General features: G+C 30.3%; 1 protein-coding gene across 3 annotated transcripts in view; it reads left to right on the top strand.

Moving 5' to 3' along the window:
- The window catches only part of LOC119601800 (sodium/potassium/calcium exchanger Nckx30C-like), a 103,192-nt gene that overhangs the window by 24,881 nt on the left and 54,431 nt on the right, over positions 1–23,880 (top strand). The gene's annotated exons all lie outside the window — the stretch shown is intronic.

The following is a 23,880-nucleotide window of genomic DNA, read 5'->3' as shown; positions in this document are numbered from 1 at the left end:
TATAGACTAGACTATAGACTAGACTATAGACTAGACTATAGACTAGACTATAGACTAGACTATAGACTAGACTATAGACTAGACTATAGACTAGACTATAGACTAGACTATAGACTAGACTATAGACTAGACTATAGACTAGACTATAGACTAGACTATAGACTAGACTATAGACTAGACTATAGACTAGACTATAGACTAGACTATAGACTAGACTATAGACTAGACTATAGACTAGACTATAGACTAGACTATAGACTAGACTATAGACTAGACTAGACTAGACTATAGACTAGACTATAGACTAGACTATAGACTAGACTATATACTAGACTATAGACTAGACTATAGACTAGACTATAGACTAGAGTATAGACTAGACTATAGACTAGACTATAGACTAGACTATAGACTAGACTATAGACTAGACTATAGACTAGACTATATACTAGACTATAGACTAGACTATAGACTAGACTAGACTATAGACTAGACTATAGACTAGACTATAGACTAGACTATAGACTAGACTATAGACTAGACTATAGACTAGACTATAGACTAGACTATACTAGACTATAGACTACTATAGACTAGACTATAGACTAGACTATAGACTAGATTATAGACTAGACTATAGACTAGATTATAGACTAGACTATAGACTAGACTAGACTAGACTATAGACTAGACTATAGACTAGACTATAGATTAGACTATAATTTAGACCGTAGACTAGACTATAGTTTAGATCATGGACTGTGCTATAGTTGTGACTATAGACTAGACTATAGTTTAGCCCATAGACTAGACTATAGTTTAGACCATGGACTATGCTATGGTTTTGACTATAGACTAGACTATAGTTTAGATTATAGACTAGACTATAGACTAGACTATAGTTTAGACCATAGACTAGACTATAGACGAGACTATAGTTTAGACCATAGGCTAGCCTATAGTTTTGACTATAGACTACGCTATAGACTTGACTATAGTTTAGACTATAGACTGGACTATAGTTTAGACTATAGACTAGACTATAGTTTAGAGTATAGGTTAGACTATAGTTTACACTATGATCTTGAATAAACCCAGACTAGACTTTACAAATATCTTTCTTTAGTCTCTTATTAGTTTTTGCGCCCACTTGGCATATATTCTCCCCTGCCTTGCCATCTCTTTGGCATTTTAACAGTCGAAATAACATCAGCCAACCACAATTTTTAATAATAAAAAAAATTTCCTTTCTTTTGTTTAAACAGTTTTATTTTTCTAAAACCACTAGCCGTAAAATTGTTTTGCCATTTTTTTCTCCATAGCAAAAATCCCCCAAAAAAATTATTCTAAAAGGTTTTAAACTAAACTTTTGCTAACAATTTGGTTAATTCCTCAACATTGACTCCTAGTTGTATGCTTTAAAAAATCACAACATTTTTGTTTATTCCTATTTCAATGTAAATATTTCAAGCGTAAATAGAAAACTTTGTGGTTGGGATTTGTTCGAAAAAAAAACCTAAAATTTAATCGATTAATGCATTGTTTATAAGTTTTAAACTTACAAACGAAATAGTTTACATATTTTTTTCTAAAATTTATTATAGTTTTGTTATTTATTATACAAAACCATGGTATACTTTTAGGCGAGTGGTATTTGGTTAAAAACTCACATACTTTTTAGTAGTAATTTTGCAGTTTTTTTTTGGTTTTTGTAAAATATAGAGTATAGTTCTGTGCACTCCTTTTCTTGTTGTTGTTGTTAGACTTTATTTAATCCTGTTATTGTTGTTGTTGTTGTTAAATTGCATTGTTTACATGTGTGTTTTACTTACTTTATACGCATTATAAACAATATAAAATTTTATATTATATTACTATTTACTCTATTGTTTTCCTTGTAGAGTGAGAGAGGCAGAGAGGGAGAGAAGGACTGAAGTACTCATTCCTTTCCTTATATCTCTGTATTTGTAGTTATAGGGTACAAGTGTTTCTATAATGACTTTTCATGTTGATTTTTCATTTTATTTATTTAAAATTTGACGTTGTTGTTGTTTTTATAACCATTTCACCTGTACACATGTGTATAATTTGTTTTAATGGTTAAATTGATTGAATTTTGTATTTAACAAAATTAGCTTACAGTTGAAATGTTATAGCAAAAAAAAACCAACAAAAATTACACATGTGCACTTAAGCAAAATGAAAGAGAGTGAGTGAGTGAATGTGGCAGGGAGAGGAAGGGTAAGAGGGTAAAAGAAAAATCCACATGAAATTAAATGAATGGAATTTGGTCAGGAGATGGTTGTTTTAACCTACTAAGGTCGTGCGATATTTTGAAAAAACATGGAAATTCTTTTGGATTTTCGTGTGATGTTTTATAAAACATAGAATTTTCCTTGGAAGGTAGTGCGATGTTTTCCAAAAGCGAACATTTTCTTAAGAAAACATGGAAATTTTTTCAAATCATGGTGCGATGTTTTGCAAAACATACAAGCTTCATTAGAAACTAGTGCGATGTTTCTGAACAAAGCAAATTTTCTTTCAAAAGTTATGCGATGTTTTTCTAAACATTGAAATTTCTTTCAATAAATATGCGATATTCTTAAAAACATAGAATGTTCTCCAAAATATAATAAGATATTACTGAAAACATCGAATTTTCTTTAAAAAGTCATGCGATGTTTTTCTAAACATCCAAATTTCTTTCAATGAATATGCGATGTTATGGAAAACATAAATTTTTCTCTACAAAATCATAAGATTTTGTTGAAAACATCGAATTTTCTTTAAAAAGTCATGCGATGTTTTTCTAAACTTCCAAATTTCTTTCAATGATTATGCGATGTTATGGAGAACATAAATTTTTCTCTAGAAAATCATAAGATTTTATTGAAAACATCCAATTTTCTTAAAAAAAATCATGCGATGTTTTTGAAAAACGAAAATTTTCTTAAGAAAATTATGCGATGTTTTCCAAACTGGGAATTTGTCTACAAATAAAGTGCAATATTACTGAAAACAACCAATACGCTTTAAAAGTACGTGCAATGTTCTTAAAAACATCGAATTTTCATAAGAAAGTCATGCGATGTTTTTCAAAACTTTTGAAAATATAGAATTTTCTTTGGAAAATCATGCGCTGTTTTTAAAAACCATGAATTATCGTTAGAAAATCATGCGATGTTTTTCTAAAAATATAATTTTCTTTAGAATGTCATGCGATGTTTTTCTAAAAATCAAATTTTCTCTAAAAATTATACTGTGTACATCGAACTTTCGTTAGGAAGTCATGCCATGTTTAAAAATACATAGAAATTGGCCTTTCAAATGGTGCGATGTTTTTGAAAATATTGGATTTTCATTAGAAAATGGTGTAATACATTTGGAAATCAAGAATATTCGATAGGAATGATAGCAATGTTTTTAAAAACATAACATTTTATTAAGAAACTTCTGCAATGTTTTCTAAAACGGAGAATTTTCCTTAAAGTAGTGTGCTATGTTCTTGAAAACATTGAATTTTCTTAGGAAAGTCATGCGATGTTATTTTAAACCAAAAAGTTTCTTTAGAAAATCGTGCGATGTTTACAAGAACTTAGATTTTTTTAAATAATAAGAGGCGATGTTTTTCAGAACATAGTATTTGTTTTGAAAACGAGTGCGATGTTTTCGAAAGCATCGAATTTTCTTTAGAAAATCAAGCGATGTTTTAAAAAACTTGAAATTTTCTTTAGAATATTGTGTTTTACGAAACATAGAATACTTTTTCATATAACGTGCGATGTTTTAAAAAATATTAAATTTTCTTTGGAAAACATTACGTTTTGTCGTAGAAAATGGTGCGATGTTTTTGAAACTATAGAAATTTGTATAGAAACAGGTATCTAACTTAGAACTTTCTTTTAATTAACGTGCGATGCTTTTGAAAACATGGTATTTTCTTAAGAAAGTCATGCGATGTTTTGAAAAACATAGAAAATTTCTTAAAAAATAGTGCGATGTTTTTGAAAACCAAGAATTTTCTTTTGAAAATCATGTGATGTTCTCAAAAACGTAGAATTTTGTTCGAAATATTGTGCGATGTTTTGAGAATTGTATAGTTAGTTGGTAAAATGTCGACCACTTTTTAGATTTAATGCGATGTTTTGCAAAAAATATATAAGTTTCTTTAAAAATTCATATAGAATATTGATTTAATTTTAAAAATCGTGCGAAGTTTTGAAAAACAGAGAGTTTTATATATAAACCATATCATATTTTCGGTAGAAAATTGTGCGATGTTTTGTACAATACAGAAATTCCTTTAGAAACGTGATCTCTGTTTGGAAAAAATATAGAAAAATAAATATTTTAGAATTAACGATTGAAAATGCATGCGATGTTTTTTGAAAACAGACACTTTCTTTAGAGAAAAGCCAGAATTCTTAATTATTATTATTATATCAGTTTCTTTCCAGCCCTTTTAGGGTTAATATTTGGTTTAGTATATATTCGGCTTTACATTGAAACATTTAATTTTACTCACGTATATATATATACACATACACTCACTCATATTCTCTACTAAACAAATTCAAACATCTGGCAGGTTTGTTTGCGTGGCGCTGTGTAAATTTTTAATTGCATTTTTATTAAGGGTTTCATACCATTGCTCACTCGCTTATACGTTCATTCATTCATACGTTCGCTGTTCAATGTTTTTCTTTCGTTTGTGAGTTTTTTTTCGTTCAACATAACCAAACAATTGAAATTCAAACCAAATAGTTTATTTTGAAATGAAATAAATGAGAAACCTTGTAAAGGGGCCCAACTATTGACGGGTGGTATTTGAATTTGTTTTATTGCCTTTTTTTTTTTTCGCGATAACCAAAAGTATGTTGTATAAATATTTTAATTTGTTTAAGCCTAAAAGTAGCCAATGTTTTGTTTTGTCAGTTTAATTAAAATTTTTTTAATTGGTTGTAGTTTTTAAGCAATTTTTCTCTTCAATGATTGGCGTTTAGCATTTGTTTTATTTGGAAATGTTGCCTTAGACTTTAAGACGCCACAGTGGTATATTGCCAAATCAACATTTATTTGGTTCTTACTATTCTACGATTCAATAGTTAGACCCTGACATTTTCTTAACGTCTTTTTACTTCTTCCTCACTTGTTTAAACATCCACTAAATGAAATGTTTAAGAGCAGTAATAGTCTTAGCCTATGAATGTTATAAGAAAAAAATGAAACATTTCCTTAACAGCCTAAAGGCATGCTATACTTTTATTTATATGTTTGTATTTGTATAGTTTGTAAGTTTATCAACTCATGTTGTTTCCGGTTTACTGACACCTTTTTCTATGTATTAAAACAACTTGAGTTGTGTTCTTTCTACGCTTCAATTTACATAAAGATTTCTATGTTTTTTGTTTTTGCCATTTATACTGATTTATTACCACTGTAAATTACTTTTTTTTTCGTACAACAATAATTTGTTACACCCCAGAAAGAAACACACTGGGTTATTTATCAAGGTTAAAAAATATGGGGGAGGTTTTCCGTAGAGGAATTTGTTGTCGTTTCGTGGTGATATTAATATTAAGTTAATAACAAATGAAGTCGAAAGTAAATGGTAATATTATTAAGATTTTTATGAAGATTTGTTAAGGATAAAGAGAATTTTGCACGTTTGCACCAACATTATTTGAATAATTAATAGAAAGCCTAGAAATAGGCTTTAAATTTAGGAAAAAATCAACAAATCAGGAAATTTCTTTAAAAATTTGTAAGAAATTTAAAATTAAATGGAATTTTCTTTGAAATGGTTTTCAAAAACATAAAATTTTTAATAAATAATCATGCGATGTTTTTGTAAAAAGCAAAGCCATTTTTTCAAAAACATACAAAAACATGGAATTTGTTTTAAAAATGTATGCGATGCCGCTGAAAACATTGAATTTTCTGTAAAAAGTCATGCAATGTTTTCGAAAATATGGAATTTTTTTCAAATACTCATGCGATGTTTTTAAAAACTAAAAATTATCGTTGAAAACTTATGTGATGTTTTTAAGAACAAAGAATTTTCAGTAAATAAACATGCGATGTTTTTGTAACCATAAAAATTCCTTCTAATACTCATGCGATGTTTTTAAAAACTCAAAGTTGTTGAAAAACTATGCGTAGACGTTAAGAACAAAGTATTTTCTATAAAAAGTCGTGCGATGTTTTTGAAAACATAGAATTTCCTTTCAATGATTATGCGATGTTTTTAAAAATATGAAATTTTTGCCAAAAACATGTGCCATGTGGTTGAAAATATAAAATTTTTTGTAATAAGGAGTTAGATGTTTTCAAAAATATAGAATTTCTTTTAAAATTTCATGCGATGTTTTTAAAAATCCTAAATTTGCTACAAAATCTCATGCGATGTTTTAAAAGTATAAGATTTTCCTTAAAGGTGGTGACATGTTTTTGAGAGCATAAAATTTTAATTACAAATGCATGCGATATTTTCGAAAACATAGAATTTTATTCAAATGTACATGCGATGTTTATAAAAACTCGAAGTTGTTATTAAAAAATGATGCGAAGTTGCTAAGAACGAAATTTTTTCTATAAAAAATCGTGCGATGTTTTTTGAAACATAGAATTTCCATATAAAACTCATCTGATTCTTTTATAAATAGAAAATATGCATTAAATATTTGTGCAATTTTCTTGGGAACATAACATTTGCTGTAAAATTGCATGCAATGTTTTTGAGAACATAGAATTTCTGTAAATTTTCTATAAAAATACATGTAATGTTTTGGAAAACATAGAAAATTCATTAGAAATCATAGGATTTACTTTAGAAACTCGATGTTTTGTAAACAATGAAAAAATTCATTAGAAAATATGAAATTTCTTTAACAAATCATGCGTTGTTTTGTAAAACGTAGAAAGTTTTTAGTAAAATATAGAATTAAGTGTAGAAAATCATGCGATGTTTTGTAAAATATGGACATTTGTTTAGAAAACTTGGAGTGTTTAGTAGGAAATTATGCGATGTTTTGTCAAGCATAGAAATTACATAAAAAACATAGAATTTTGTTTAGAAACTCATGCGATGTTTTGTAAAACATAGAAAATTCACTACAAAACCTAAAATTTCATGTAGAAAATCGTGCCATGTTTTGTAAAATATACAACATTCAGTAGAAAACAGAGAATTTCCATTAGAAACTCGTGCGATGTTTTGTTAAACATAGGAAATTCACTAGAAAACACAGAATTTCATGTAGCAAATCATGCGATGTTTTGTAAAGCATAGAAAAATCATTATAAAACATAGAATTTCGTTTAAAAACTCGTGCGATGTTTTGTAAAACATACAAAATTCAGTAAAAAACATAGAATTTCGTTTAAAAACTCGTGCGATGTTTTTTAAAACATAAAAAAATTATTAAAAAACATAGAATTTCCTTTAGAAACTCGTGCGATGTTTTGTAAATCATAAAAAATGCATTAAAAAACATAGAATTTCCTTTAGAAATTCGTGCGATGTTTTGTAAAACAAAAATATACAGTAGAAAACATAGAATTTCTTTTGAAAACACGTGCGATGTTTTGTAAAACATAAAAAAATCAGTAGAAAACATAGAATTTCTTTTAGAAACTCATGTGATGTTATGTAACACAAAAAATTCTGTAGAAAACATAGAATTTCTTTTAGGAACTCGTGCCATGTTTTGCAAAACATATCAAATTTATTAAAAAACATAGAATTTCCTTTGGAAACTATTGCGTTGATTTGTAGAATATATACAATTCAGTAGAAACCATCACTCGTGTGATGTTTTGCAAAACATACATTTATTAAAAAACATAGAATTTCCTTTGGAAACTCGTGCGATGTTTTGTAGAACATATAAAATTCAGTAGAAAACATAGAATTTCGTTTAGAAACTCGTGCGATGTTTTGCAAAACATAGCAAATTTATTAAAAAACATAGAATTTCCTTTAGAAACTCGTGCGATGTTTTGTAGAACATATAAAATTCAGTAGAAAATATAGAATTTCGTTTAGAAACTCGTGCAATGTTTTGTAAAACATAAAATAATCTATAGAAAACATAGAATTTCTTTTAGAAACTCTTGCAATGTTTTGTAAAACATAGAAAATTGATAAAGAAACTTTGAATTTTTTAATAAATCATGCGATATTTTGTAAAACATAAAAAGTTTATTAAAAAACATAAAATTTCCTTAATAAATCATGCGATGTTTTTTAAAACAGAAGGAAAATATAGAATTTTCAATAGAAAATAATGCAGTAGTTTGTGAAACCTGGAAAAATCATTGGAAAACAAAGAATTTTCTTTCAAAAATTATACGTTGTTTTCAAAAACATGGATTCCTTTACATAATTCATAAAATAATGTTGAAAATGTTTTAGAAAATAATGTTTTCTTTTAAAATTCTCTGCATTTTAAAGCCTACTTTTAGGCTTTCATTTCTTTTGTAACATACAGCTTATAGTTTAGACATTAAACAATATAAAAAATCCATAAATTTTAGTAATATTTTTGAAAAAATTTTCCATTATTTTCCTTCAAGAGCTTCTTATTTAAGAGCTTTGGTTTCTGTTCACAACTAAACAATAATACAAACGAAAGAATCGTAGTTAAAAAGTTATGCAGCAGTAATAATTGCTTTTCGATTCAAATTTCAAGTGGTAAAAATGAAAAGTAAAAAAAAAACTAAAACAGAAAAAATCAATAAACAAAACCCACATGAAAACACATTCGTTTGAAAATAAACACAAAAAAAGAAAGAAAAAACTACGTGTTCTTGACACAGCTACTCGAACTCACAGTATAATCCAAAAAAAAAAAAAGACAAGGCATATGCTTATGGTATAGAAGGTTTCTATAGCATACTTTCCAGGAAATTTGTTTCTGTTAGATGTTAACCCCTTTCTCCTGCCAATGTAGCCGTTTGGTGGTTTAAAGCATTTCATGGCAGTAACAAAGTAAGTTTGAGTCTTGATTTAGAAAATATTTTATGGCAGGAAAATAAGTTTCTGGTGGTTTGCTTTTGAAACTTAGAGAAAGAAAGGAAAAACTCTTGGTAGTGCGTAGACATGCAAAAAACAGGAAATCATAAGAAATTGATTCCAAAACCAAAAAGTAGGAATAAAAAATTTTTAAGGATTGAAACATTTTACAAAACTATCAACCAAATTTGCTTAAATGTACTCACAGGTTTTTTTTTTCAATTTAAAAATTGTAACATTTTAGTTCTTTAAACAAGTTTAAAATTTATCCAAGTATATATTTTAATATTTACATCTACTTATTTTCCTTGTCTTGGTTTCGCATTTACAACATTTGCAGGAAGTTTAAAAATTTATAACCATTGACGGAAATGAAATGTTACGGAAATTGTGGCGGTGGTATTTTGACGTTGCATGCTATAAAGAAATGCAAACTTACGCTTAAGCATAAGATGATGATTAAGAATCATATACAAAAAAAAATGGGGAAAAAAGTTTGTAAGATAGATTTCCTTCAATATATTTACTTAGCAAGAGCAGTTACTATTGACGTAAAAAAGATAAATGTAAAAACAAAATTGCTTCCAAATCTCATAAATAAGAAATTTGTTTTTCTTTTCCTATTAAAATCAAATCTTTTTAACGGAAAGAAATTGAATATAGAGAAAACTTGGTTAAATAAAATTGAACTAACTGAAATAGAACTGAACTAGAACTGAACTAGAACTGAACTAGAACTGAACTAGAACTGAACTAGAACTGAACTAGAACTGAACTAGAACTGAACTAGAACTGAACTAGAACTGAACTAGAACTGAACTAGAACTGAACTAGAACCTGAACTAGAACTGAACTAGAACTGAACTAGAACTGAACTAGAACTGAACTAGAACTGAACTAGAACTGAACTAGAAACTGAACTAGAACTGAACTAGAACTGAACTAGAACTGACCTAGAACTGAACTAGAACTGAACTAGAACTGAACTAGAACTGAACTAGAACTAGAACTGAACTAGAACTGAACTAGAACTGAACTAGAACTGAACTAGAACTGAACTAGAACTGAACTAGAACTGAACTAGAACTGAACTAGAACTGAACTAGAACTGAACTAGAACTGAACTAGAACTGAACTAGAACTGAACTAGAACTGAACTAGAACTGAACTAGAACTGAACTAGAACTGAACTAGAACTGAACTAGAACTGAACTAGAACTGAACTAGAACTGAACTAGAACTGAACTAGAACTGAACTAGAACTGAACTAGAACTGAACTAGAACTGAACTAGAACTGAACTAGAACTGAACTAGAACTGAACTAGAACTGAACTAGAACTGAACTAGAACTGAACTAGAACTGAACTAGAACTGAACTAGAACTGAACTAGAACTGAACTAGAACTGAACTAGAACTGAACTAGAACTGAACTAGAACTGAACTAGAACTGAACTAGAACTGAACTAGAACTGAACTAGAACTGAACTAGAACTGAACTAGAACTGAACTAGAACTGAACTAGAACTGAACTAGAACCGAACTAGAACTGAACTAGAACTGAACTAGAACTGAACTAGAACTGAACTAGAACTGAACTAGAACTGAACTAGAACTGAACTAGAACTGAACTAGAACTGAACTAGAACTGAACTAGAACTGAACCAGAACTGAATCAGAACTGAATCAGAACTGAACTAGAACTGAACTAAACAAAAAATCCTCTATTATGAAAAATATGAAGTTTTATTTATTTTTAATGAAATTTAGCTCAGCGGTTTTTTAGTTTGTTTTGTGTATTTTTTTACTGTAAACTAATGTTGATGTTTTTTGCATTTATTAATTTAAGTAATGAATAATGTTATTTGAAGCAGACATATTGCTGTGGCTAATTGCTGCTGATCGAAAAATAAAACATACAGCCTAAAAGTATGGAAAATATTTATTTATTTAATACATTGAATTTTAAAAAAGAAATATCGTGGAAGAGTGGTATACATAAAGGTATATAACTAAGAACAGTCATTAACGGGTACGAGGTTCGTTTTAAAAGTTTTATAGGAAAATTTGATTGAAACAATTTTTAAAACAATTTCCCTTAAGTTATTTAATGAATAATGGAAAGTATTTTAACATATAAACAAACGTGCCTTAATGTTATCAGCGCTATTTTTAACCTTAAACGGAAATTCTCCCACAAACAGGAAATAATTGATTATTCAGTATAATGTTTGTTTATATTTAAAAGACTTAAAACCATTGCTAATTATGCAAATATTGTAATAAAAACGTGTTCAAATTTATAAAACCAAAATTGTTTAAAAAAGTGGTTAATTTACTTAAAGTACTTAAAAGTGCAATAAATTTTTAAATGAAAATTTAAAGTTTCTATAGAAGAGTTGTCACAGAACCAATATAGAATAGAACTTGCACATAACTAGAACTAGAACAGAACTAGAACAGAACTAGAACAGAGCTAGAACAGAACTAGAACAGAACTAGAACAGAACTAGAACAGAACTAGAACAGAACTAGAACAGAACTAGAACAGAACTAGAACAGAACTAGAACAGAACTAGAACAGAACTAGAACAGAACTAGAACAGAACTAGAACAGAACTAGAACAGAACTAGAACAGAACTAGAACAGAACTAGAACAGAACTAGAACAGAACTAGAACAGAACTAGAACAGAACTAGAACAGAACTACAACAGAGCTAGAACAGAACTAGAACAGAACTATAACAGAACTATAACAGAACTATAACAGAACTAGAACAGAACTTAGAACAGATCTAGAACAGAACTAGAACAGAACTAGAACAGAACCAGAACAGAACTAGAACAGAACTAGAACAGAACTAGAACAGAACTAGAACAGAACTAGAACAGAACTAGAACAGAACTAGAACAGAACTAGAACAGAACTAGAACAGAACTAAAACAGAACTAGAACAGAACTAGAACAGAACTAGAACAGAACTAGAACAGAACTAGAACAGAACTAGAACAGAACTAGAACAGAACTAGAACAGAACTAGAACAGAACTAGAACAGAACTAGAACAGAACTAGAACAGAACTAGAACAGAACTAGAACAGAACTAGAACAGAACTAGAACAGAACTAGAACAGAACTAGAACAGAACTAGAACAGAACTAGAACAAATATTTTGTTGCAAAAAAGAAGAAAAAAACAAAGAAATATTGAAAAATTTGTCCCAAACAAGTTTTCCTATAGAAAAATTTGTCCCAAACAAGTTTTCCTATAGAAAAATTTGTTCCAAACAAGTTTTTCTATGGAAAAATTTGTCCCAAACAAGTTTTTCTGTGGAAAAATTTGTCCCAAACAAGTTTTTCTATGGAAAAATTTGTCCCAAACAAGTTTTTCTATAGAAAAATTTGTCCCAAACAAGTTTGTTCCATAGAAAAATTTGTCCCAAACAAGTTTGTTCCACAGAAATTTTGTTACAATATAAATTTTTAATTTAAGCATCTCCACAAATTCGTATTTTATATTCACTAACTCATATTGAGTCATTTTATACAATAAAGGCGAATTATTTGTCATGATTTTTAATCACTTTATATTTTTATTTCATTCTTTTTATATAAAATTATTTTAAAACATTTTTGAAATATTTTAATAAATCCTTTTAAATAATAAATACTGTCTTTAATTCTCTTTCACACTGCCCCGACATCAGTTCACATAATTTAAAACTAAATTCAATAAAATCATCAAAACTAAAAGTCACAAACTGGTGGTAGTTCCTTTGGCCATGGCCTGTTGGTATTGACTGTGATAACGTTCGCAGGCCATAAATTTATCCACTTTTGTGGGTAAATTATCCTCTTCGTTATAGGTGAAGGCTGGTAAAAATAAGTCACGGGAATGTTCTGGTATAGCGGGAACACTGGATTCATTGGGGGAGTAATGTACCGGTTTCTCAAATGTGGGCACCACTGGTGTATTTGGTGGTGTATTAGTAGTTACAATTGTTTGCCATTCAAAGGTATAATCCTCCATGAGATCAGTGCAATTAAGAGATTGAGTACGTCTACAGGGTTTTAAATTTAGAGTGGCAGATGTTATGTATTCTTTGGGTTCCTCGGGATATACGGTGGTGGGTGGTAAGGCAGAAGATAAAGCCATGTTGTTTATTAATTTATTTGCTTTATTTCGAAGATCGTTTTCTTAGCGCGCTTTGTATCTCTTTCGCGTTTAAATTTCAACTGTTTTGCTATCTTCTGAGTGAGTTTTAAATTTGCTACAAAAAATCAATTTTATTAATGTTTTTTTTTATTTTATTGTATTTGTTGTAGTGTGTGTTTGTTTTAAACTTCGTTGTGCGTCTTTAAGAATTGTCATCACTTTTCTAGAGTCTTACTCATTTTAACGTTTTAAATGTTTTTTTTTCTAAAATATAAAACAACAATATTGTTTGCATTTAAAATGAGTTTATGTTTATTAATTTTTAAAAATAAAGAATTTTATTTTGAATTTGTTGTTATTTTTGTTTTTATTGTTCATTTGTTACTATCTTAAAATGCAAGCAGAATGAGTAACTCACAACTGCACAGTGGGAAGGTGTAAAGAAATTGAAGATAACATTTTGATAAAATTATTTTTCTATAAAGAAAATAGTTTAGTTCTAGTTCTGTTCTAGTTCTGTTCTAGTTCTGTTCTAGTTCTGTTCTAGTTCTGTTCTAGTTCTGTTCTAGTTCTGTTCTAGTTCAGTTCTGTTCTAGTTCTGTTCTAGTTCTGTTCTAGTTCTGTTCTAGTTCTGTTCTAGTTCTGTTCTAGATCTATTCTAGTTCTATTTTAGTTCTATTCTAGTTCTATTCTAGTTCTGTTCTAGTTCTGTTCTAGTTCTGTTCTAGTTCTGTTCTAGTTCTGTTCTAGTTCTGTTCTAGTTCTGTTCTAGTTCTGTTCTAGTTCTGTTCTATTCTAGTTCTGTTCTAGTTCTGTTCTAGTTCTGTTCTAGTTCTGTTCTAGTTCTGTTCTAGATCTATTCTAGTTCTATTCTAGTTCTATTCTAGTTCTATTCTAGTTCTATTCTAGTTCTGTTCTAGTTCTGTTCTAGTTCTGTTCTAGTTCTGTTCTAGTTCTGTTCTAGTTCTGTTCTAGTTCTGTTCTAGTTCTGTTCTAGTTCTGTTCTAGTTCTGTTCTAGTTCTGTTCTAGTTCTGTTCTAGTTCTGTTCTAGTTCTGTTCTAGTTCTGTTCTAGTTCTGTTCTAGTTCTGTTCTAGTTCTGTTCTAGTTCTGTTCTAGTTCTGTTCTAGTTCTGTTCTAGTTCTGTTCTAGTTCTAGTTCTGTTCTAGTTTTGTTCTAGTTCTGTTCTAGTTCTGTTCTAGTTCTGTTCTAGTTCACTTATAATTCATTGAATTTTTATTTTCCATATTTGTTTACCTTTTCCCACTGTGCAATGACTTGTGTTGTTATTGAGAGATTTTCTTCTCTTTAAAGTCTGTATAGTGGGTTCAAATTGTGTTTATCACTTAAAAGAGTACAAATATTAATCTATTTTAAAAACTATTATGTTGACATTTAGTAATTTCGAGAGCTGGGAATTTTGATTAGAAAAAATAAGCTAAAAGTAGATTAGGTCACAATGGGAATAGAAAAGCTGACCTTTACAAAAGTGTTCCTAAAATTTTACAGTGTTGTTTAAGAATATTAAAAAAAAAAATTTTCGGTGGAACACCCTTTATATTAGAATTTTTATTTAGGTTTTCTGCGAATACTAATGTTTCTACAGATGGGTGCACATTTTGCCAATATTTGCTTGTTGTTCTTCTTGTGGATCAAATGCCTTAAACAAATATAAATTATTTTAGGCACGTTCTTAAAGTGACTCTTTCAGTTGCCCATATTATTATGCAAAGTGCTTAAAATAAAGTTTATATTTTTGTTTTCCAAACTGCTGATAGCCATTCTTATAGAAAGAATAAACAATTTAAATAAATAATAAAACGACATTTAGCTGTAAAAGGCAACTGTTATTGAACTTATAATAATAATAAAAAAAATAATACAACCAACATGATTATTATTTAAAACCATAAAAAGAAATAAAATTATAAAAAATAATATTTAATAATAAAGAAATATTAAAAGGGTATTGAAAATAAAAGTTAAAAAAAATGATAAAAATTTATATATGGAAGTTAATTAAATAACTTGTGAACAGAGGGGCAGCATACCAAATAAATGGAATTTTTTCCAAATTTGTTTCTAAAAAATTTTAATTATAATAGTTTCTTTCCAAAGCTGTTCTGATCAGTTTATAATTTAGAAGTTTGAGTAAGGTTGAATATTTGCATTTATATAAACAATCGCAAGCACTGTTTAATGAACTGAACACATACAAATTCCTCTAAAAAGCTCGCTTTTTAACATAAGCAATAAACATTAAACTATAAATAATAATTTTATTATATAAATTGAAATATATATTTTTCAAACAAATACTTTTCAAACCTTAATAATATCCAACGACTCACAGACATGATTCAAAATTTAAATCTACTAACGTTCGTAAATAATTTGTGGGTTTTAATAAACATGCTTCATAAACTTATCAATGTTGTTGTTGATTCTTAATTAGAGTATTCACAGTTTATGATAATTACAATTGAAGATAATAAATTTCTGTTGATGTTGTGAGTGACCTAGAATTGTTTGTTTGTGTAAAGAATTAAATTTATTCTTCATGATTTTTGAGGCGCATTTTTAAAGCTTATCACGTTCAACCTTATTAGAAAGTGAATAATTTGTATAAAAAGATTTATGTACAACATTTGTTCTGGGAATAATTATTAGCTTGATTTGAAATCAATTTAGGTTTTAAGTTAACAAATAAAGAAATTGTTTAGTTTAAGTTCAGTTCTAGTTTAGATCTAGTTCAGTTCTAGTTCAGTTCTTGTTCAGTTCAAGTTCAGCTCTAGTTCTGTTCCAGTTCTGTTCTAGTTCTGTTCTAGTTCTGTTCTAGTTCTGTTCCAGTTCAGTTCCAGTTCAGTTTCTAGTTCAGTTCTAGTTCAGTTCTAGTTTCAGTTCTAGATCAGTTCTAGTTCTGTTCTAGTTCTGTTCTAGATCTGTTCTAGTTCTGTTCTAGTTCTGTTCTAGTTCTGTTCTAGTTCTGTTCTAGTTCTGTCTAGTTCTGTTTCTAGTTCTGTTCGAGTTTCTGTTCTAGTTCTGTTCTAGTTTCTGTTCTAGTTCTGTTCTAGTTCTGTTCTAGTTCTGTTCTAGTTCTGTTCTAGTTCTGTTCTAGTTCTGTTCTAGTTCTGTTCTAGTTCTGTTCTAGTTCTGTTCTAGTTCTGTTCTAGTTCTGTTCTAGTTCTGTTCTAGTTCTGTTCTAGTTCTGTTCTAGTTCTGTTCTAGTTCTGTTCTAGTTCTGTTCTAGTTCTGTTCTAGTTCTGTTCTAGTTCTGTTCTAGTTCTGTTCTAGTTCTGTTTAGTTCTGTTCTAGTTCTGTTCTTAGTTCTGTTTCTAGTTCTGTTCTAGTTCTATTCTAGTTCTTTCTAGTTCTGTTCTAGTTTCTGTTCTAGTTCTGTTCTAGTTCTGTTCTAGTTCTGTTCTGTTCTGTTCTAGTTCTAGAGTTCTGTTCTAGTTCTGTGTCTAGTTCTTTCTAGTTCTGTTTTCTGTTCTGTTCTAGTTCTGTTCTAGTTCTGTTCTAGTTCTGTTCTAGTTCTGTTCTAGTTCTGTTCTAGTTCTAGTTCTGTTCTAGTTCTGTTCTAGTTCTGTTCTAGTTCTGTTCTAGTTCTGTTCTAGTTTCTGTTCTAGTTCTAGTCTGTTCTAGTTCTGTTCTAGTTCTGTTCTAGTTCTGTTCTAGTTCTGTTCTAGTTCTGTTCTAGTTCTGTTCTAGTTCTGTTCGAGTTCTGTTCTAGTTCTGTTCTAGTTCTGTTCTAGTTCTGTTCTAGTTTCTGTTCTAGTTCTGTTCTAGTTCTGTTCTAGTTCTGTTCTAGTTCTGTTCTGTTCTAGTTCTGTTTCTAGTTCTGTTCTAGTTCTGTTCTAGTTCTGTTCTAGTTCTGTTCTAGTTCTGTTCTAGTTCTGTTCTAGTTCTGTTCTAGTCGTTCTAGTTCTAGTTCTGTTCTAGTTCTGTTTCTAGTTCTGTTCTAGTTCTGTTCTAGTTCTGTTCTAGTTCTGTTCTAGTTCTGTTCTAGTTCTGTTCTAGTTCTGTTCTAGTTCTGTTCTAGTTCTGTTTCTAGTTCTGTTCTAGTTCTGTTCTAGTTCTGTTCTAGTTCTGTTCTAGTTCTGTTCTAGTTCTGTTCTAGTTCTGTTCTAGTTCTGTTCTAGTTCTGTTCTAGTTCTGTTCTAGTTCTGTTCTAGTTCTGTTCTAGTTCTGTTCTAGTTCTGTTCTAGGTTCTGTTCTAGGTCTGTTCTAGTTCTGTTCTAGTTCTGTTCTAGTTCTGTTCTAGTTCTGTTCTAGTTCTGTTCTAGTTCTGTTCTAGTTCTGTTCTAGTTCTGTTCTAGTTCTGTTCTAGGTCTGTTCTAGTTCTGTTCTAGTTCTGTTCTAGTTCTGTTCAGTTTCCTAGTTCTGTTCTAGTTCTGTTCTAGTTCTGTTTCTATTCTGTTCTAGTTCTGTTCTAGTTCTGTTCTAGTTCTGTTCTAGTTCTGTTCTGTTCTAGTCTAGTTCGGTTTCTAGTTCTGTTCTAGTTCTGTTCTAGTTCTGTTCTAGTTCTTGTTCTTGTTCTAGTTCTGTTCTAGTTTCTGTTCTAGTTCTGTTCTAGTTCTGTTCTGAGTTCTGTTCTAGTTCTGTTTCTACCTTAAAAAAGTTTTATCCAAATTATGATTGAATTGTGTAACTATGACTACCCCTAATGTATGCGTTAATCTTTTATACAATATAACTTTATTGTGTCATTACTTGTAACAATTATATCGTTTTATTTATTACAAATCCTACATTATTCCATTTGGGTGTATTTAGTTTGATACTGAAGCGAACCATTACTATAAACAAAAGTATTGCAGAAAAATTAAAAATTTAGTTTTTTAAATACTGCAAATGTTTCTTTATTTATTTTATGAAAAACTAATTGTATTAATTTTTGCTGTTTAAATATACGGCATTTTTAATTCCTCCTCGCCGGCTGTTATTAATTTTCAATTGTTTCTCTCTTTTTAACAAGTAGTAGCAGCAATTAATTTGCGGTTGTACTTGAAAACACCCTACACATTTATTACAATTGATTGTGTACACAACATTTAACAAATACAAAACAAATGTGACAACAAAAAAAAGTAATAATTGTTATTTAAAAATTCAAATGTGTTTTTGAGCAATGAGTCATAAACATTAACAAAAACTTAAAACTTGACTTCATTCATGCAAAATACTACAAAAAGTAATAAATAAAGAAATAACAATAAATTATAACGACCGGTTTTAAACAAACAAATTAACACTTTCATTAAAATATGTTTATTTACGTTAAAAACTAGAATCGAAAATAAATATTAACGTGATAAAAGGTAGACGAGATGACGACCGAAAATGCCAGATCAATAAAGATTTAACAAATTAGAGATAAAATGAGGGCGTTAATTAATTTTGAGTTTTGTGTAAAAAATATTTTAAAAAGTTAAAAGAAAGAAAAGTTCTAGTTCCGTTCTAGTTCTAGTTCAGTTCTAATTCTAGTTAGTTCTAGTTCAGTTCTAGTTCAGCTCTAGTTCAGTTCTAGTTCAGTTCTAGTTCAGTTCTAGTTCAGTTCTAGTTCAGTTCTAGTTCAGTTCTAGTTCAGTTCTAGTTCAGTTCTAGTTCAGTTCTAGTTCAGTTCTAGTTCAGTTCTAGTTCAGTTCTAGTTCAGTTCTAGTTCAGTTCTAGTTCAGTTCTAGTTCAGTTCTAGTTCAGTTCAAGTTCAGTTCTAGTTAAGTTCTAGTTCAGTTCAGTTCAGTTCTAGTTCAGTTCTAGTTCAGTTTAGTCAGTTCTAGTTCAGTTCTAGTTCAGTTCTAGTTCAGTTCTAGTCAGTTCTAGTTCAGTTCTTGTTCAGTTTCTAGTTCAGTTCTAGTTCAGTTCTTGTTCAGTTCTAGTTCAGTTCTAGTTCAGTTCCAGTTCTAGTTCAGTTTAGTTCAGTTCTAGTTCAGTTCTAGTTCAGTTTCTAGTTCAGTTCTAGTTCAGTTCTAGTTCAGTTCTAGTTCAGTTCTAGTTCAGTTCTAGTTCAGTTCTAGTTCAGTTCTAGTTCAGTTCTAGTTCAGTTCTAGTTCAGTTCTAGTTCAGTTCTAGTTCAGTTCTAGTTCAGTTCTAGTTCAGTTCTAGTTCAGTTCTAGTTCAGTTTAGTTCAGTTCTAGTTCAGTTCTAGTTCAGTTCTAGTTCAGTTCTAGTTCAGTTCTAGTTCAGTTCTAGTTCAGTTCTAGTTCAGTTCTAGTTCAGTTCTAGTTCAGTTCTAGTTCAGTTCTAGTTCAGTTCTAGTTCAGTTCTAGTTCAGTTCTAGTTCAGTTCTAGTTCAGTTCTAGTTCAGTTCTAGTTCAGTTCTAGTTCAGTTCTAGTTCAGTTCTAGTTCAGTTCTAGTTCAGTTCTAGTTCAGTTCTAGTTCAGTTCTAGTTCAGTTCTAGTTCAGTTCTAGTTCAGTTCTAGTGCAGTTCAGTTCAGTTCTAGTTCAGTTCTAGTTCAGTTCTAGTTCAGTTCTAATTCAGTTCTAGTTCAGTTCTAGTTCAGTTCTAGTTCAGTTCTAGTTCAGTTCTAGTTCAGTTCTAGTTCAGTTCTAGTTCAGTTCTAGTTCAGTTCTAGTTCAGTTCTAGTTTCAGTTCTAGTTCAGTTCTAGTTCAGTTCTAGTTCAGTTCTAGTTCAGTTCTAGTTCAGTTCTAGTTCAGTTCTAGTTCAGTTCTAGTTCAGTTCTAGTTCAGTTCTAGTTCAGTTCTAGTTCAGTTCTAGTTCAGTTCTAGTTCAGTTCTAGTTCAGTTCTAGTTCAGTCGTTCAGTTCTCTTCAGTTCTAGTTCAGTTCTAGTTCAGTTCTAGTTCAGTTCTAGTTCAGTTCTAGTTCAGTTCTAGTTCAGTTCTAGTTCAGTTCTAGTTCAGTTTAGTTCAGTTCTAGTTCAGTTTCTAGTTCAGTTCTAGTTCAGTTCTAGTTCAGTTCTAGTTCAGTTCTAGTTCAGTTCGTTCAGTTCTAGTTCAGTTCTAGTTCAGTTCTAGTTCAGTTCTAGTTCAGTTCTAGTTCAGTTCTAGTTCAGTTCTAGTTCAGTTCTAGTTCAGTTCTAGTTCAGTTCTAGTTCAGTTCTAGTTCAGTTCTAGTTCAGTTCTAGTTCAGTTCTAGTTCAGTTCTAGTTCAGTTCTAGTTCAGTTCTAGTTCAGTTCTAGTTCAGTTCTAGTTCAGTTCTAGTTCAGTTCTAGTTCAGTTCTAGTTCAGTTCTAGTTCAGTTCTAGTTCAGTTCTAGTTCAGTTCTAGTTCAGTTCTAGTTCAGTTCTAGTTCAGTTCTAGTTCAGTCTAGTTCAGTTCTAGTTCAGTTCTAGTTCAGTCTCAGTTCAGTTCTAGTTCAGTTCAGTCTAGTTCAGTTCTAGTTCAGTTCTAGTTCAGTTTCTAGTTCAGTTTAGTTCAGTTCTAGTTCAGTTTCTGTTCAGTTCTAGTTCAGTTCTAGTTCAGTCAGTTCAGTTCTAGTTCAGTTCTAGTTCAGTTCTAGTTCAGTTCTAGTCAGTTCTAGTTCAGTTCTAGTTCAGTTCTAGTTCAGTCTAGTTCAGTTCTAGTTCAGTTATAGTTCAGTTCTAGTTTCAGTTCTTAGTTCAGAGTTCTAGTTCAGTTCTAGTTCAGTTCTAGTTCAGTTCTAGTTCAGTTTCTAGTTCAGTTCTAGTTCAGTTCTAGTTCAGTATAGTCAGTTCTAGTCAGTTCTAGTTCAGTTCTAGTTCAGTTCTAGTTCAGTTTCTAGTTCAGTTCTAGTTCAGTTCTAGTTCAGTTCTAGTTCAGTTCCTAGTTCAGTTCTAGTTTCAGTTTTAGTTCAGTTCTAGTTCAGTTCAGTAAGTTTCAGTTCGTCTAGGTTCAGTTCTAGTTCAGTTCTAGTTCAGTTCTAGTTCAGTTCTAGTTCAGTTCTAGTTCAGTTCTAGTTCAGTTCTAGTTCAGTTCTAGTTCAGTTCTAGTTCAGTTCTAGTTCAGTTCTAGTTCAGTTCTAGTTCAGTTCTAGTTCAGTTCTAGTTCAGTTCTAGTTCAGTTCTAGTTCAGTTCTAGTTCAGTTCTAGTTCAGTTCTAGTTCAGTTCTAGTTCAGTTCTAGTTCAGTTCTAGTTCAGTTCTAGTTCAGTTCTAGTTCAGTTCTAGTTCAGTTCTAGTTCAGTTCTAGTTCAGTTCTAGTTCAGTTCTAGTTCAGTTCTAGTTCAGTTCTAGTTCAGTTCTAGTTCAGTTCTAGTTCAGTTCTAGTTCAGTTCTAGTTCAGTTCTAGTTCAGTTCTAGTCAGTTCTAGTTCAGTTCTAGTTCAGTTCTAGTTCAGTTCTAGTTCAGTTCTAGTTCAGTTCTAGTTCAGTTCTAGTTCAGTTCTAGTTCAGTTCTAGTTCAGTTCTAGTTCAGTTCTAGTTCAGTTCTAGTTCAGTTCTAGTTCAGTTCTAGTTCAGTCTTGTTCAGTTCTAGTTCAGTTCTAGTTCAGTTCTAGTCAGTTCTAGTTCGTTCTAGTTCAGTTCTAGTTCAGTTCTAGTTCAGTTCTAGTTCAGTTCTAGTTCAGTTCTAGTTCAGTTCTAGTTCAGTTCTAGTTCAGTTCTAGTTCAGTTCTAGTTCAGTTCTAGTTCAGTTCTAGTTCAGTTCTAGTTCAGTTCTAGTTCAGTTCTAGTTCATTCTAGTTCAGTTCTAGTTCAGTTCTAGTTCAGTTCTAGTTCAGTCTAGTTCAGTTCTAGTTCAGTTCTAGTTCAGTTCTAGTTCAGTTCTAGTTCAGTTCTATTCAGTCTAGTTCAGTTCTAGTTCAGTTCTAGTTCAGTTCTAGTTCAGTTCTAGTTCAGTTCTAGTTCAGTTCTAGTTCAGTTCCAGATTTAAAGTTCCTTTCGTTTTATTAATTTAATTTATTTATGTTTTCTAGTTAATCACTTGTCTTTAATTTAATTACGATAAGATTATCGTTATTTATTTTGAAAGTGTTTTGCCCAATTGCTGATAAAAAACATTTGTTTATTTTAATAATTATATATTTTCTTTGCGATAAAAATTATGACTTTTAATGAAAAACAAACATTTTGAAAAAAGTGAACTATATTAAACAGACTTTATCTAGCGTGTATGTCACAGACACTGTATTTGCTGTCAGACATTGGTTTTTCTGTAAAGAAATATTTTTAGCATTTCTCTTCATAGTATTAGTCTTTTCAATTAGAATTTTGAATGAATCATTTGTAAATTCTTTGAAAACACATAGTGAATGTTGAATTGTTATTAATTATAAATTAATCACGAATGCAATAATTAAAGAGTAGTAAATGGAAGATAATAAGAATATTGACTTAAAAAAAAAAAACAATTAAAAGCTGAACAAATTTAAATATAAACAATTAAGAATTTATAGTCGGGTATGTCCGATCATATGATACCCAACACCAGTGGTTATGTTAAAAATTTTTATTATTTTTTAATAATAAAATCTTTAATTTTATTTTTACCTTAATTCTGAAATATTTTAACAATTTGTTGACAAAAAGTGATTTTCCCAAAGAGGTTAATATGGTCATCAGTTATTGATGCAGAATATCATCGTGATGTTAGTGTTTATAAGTGAATTCTGAATATTTCTGAAGGAGACAGGTATGGGGGATAGGATCACATGAGGCCCGATCATTACGAAAATCAATCCAATCAAATCAAAAAATATGTTCTAGTTCTGTTCTAGTTCTGTTCTAGTTCCGTTCTAGTTCTGTTCTAGTTCTGTTCTAGTTCTGTTCTAGTTCTGTTCTAGTTCTGTTCTAGTTCTGTTCTAGTTCTGTTCTAGTTCTGTTCTAGTTCTATTCTAGTTCTGTTCTAGTTCTGTTCTAGTTCTGTTCTAGTTCTGTTCTAGTTCTGTTCTAGTTCTGTTCTAGTTCTGTTCTAGTTCTGTTCTAGTTCAGTTCTAGTTCTGTTCTAGTTCTGTTCTAGTTCTGTTCTAGTTCTGTTTCTAGTTCTGTCTAGTTCTGTTCTAGTTCTGTTCTAGTTCTGTTTCTAGTTTGTTCTAGTTCTGTTCTAGTTCTGTTCTAGTTCTGTTCTAGTTCTGTTCTAGTTCTGTTCTAGTTCTGTTCTAGTTCTGTTCTAGTTCTGTTCTAGTTCTGTTCTAGTTCTGTTCTAGTTCTGTTCTAGTTCTGTTCTAGTTCTGTTCTAGTTCTGTTCTAGTTCTGTTCTAGTTCTGTTCTAGTTCTGTTTCTAGTTCTGTTCTAGTTTGTTCTAGTTCTGTTCTAGTTCTGTTCTAGTTCTGTTCTAGTTCTGTTCTAGTTCTGTTCTAGTTCTGTTCTAGTTCCTGTTCTAGTTCTGTTCTAGTTCTGTTCTAGTTCTGTTCTAGTTCTGTTCTAGTTCTGTTCTAGTTCTGTTCTAGTTCTGTTCTAGTTCTGTTCTAGTTCTGTTCTAGTTCTGTCTAGTTCTGTTCTAGTTCTGTTCTAGTTCTGTTCTATCTGTTCTGTTCTAGTTCTGTTCTAGTTCTGTTCTAGTTCTGTTCTAGTTCTGTTCTAGTTCTGTTCTAGTTCTGTTCTAGTTCTGTTCTAGTTCTGTTCTAGTTCTGTTCTAGTTCTGTTCTAGTTCTGTTCTAGTTCTGTTCTAGTTCTGTTCTAGTTCTGTTCTAGTTCTGTTCTAGTTCTGTTCTAGTTCTGTTCTAGTTCTGTTCTAGTTCTGTTCTAGTTCTGTTCTAGTTCTGTTCTAGTTCTGTTCTAGTTCTGTTCTAGTCTGTTCTAGTTCTAGTTCTGTTCTAGTTCGGTTCTAGTTCTGTTCTAGTTCTGTTCTA

This window comes from Lucilia sericata, unplaced genomic scaffold, assembly GCF_015586225.1.
Source record: "Lucilia sericata isolate MDLA Ls3-8-SP2 unplaced genomic scaffold, ASM1558622v1 Contig000192F_arrow, whole genome shotgun sequence".
NCBI classification, from domain to species: Eukaryota; Metazoa; Arthropoda; class Insecta; order Diptera; family Calliphoridae; genus Lucilia; species Lucilia sericata.
Note: the sequence above shows the minus strand (reverse complement) of the source record. Positions and strands in the feature narration are given on the sequence as shown.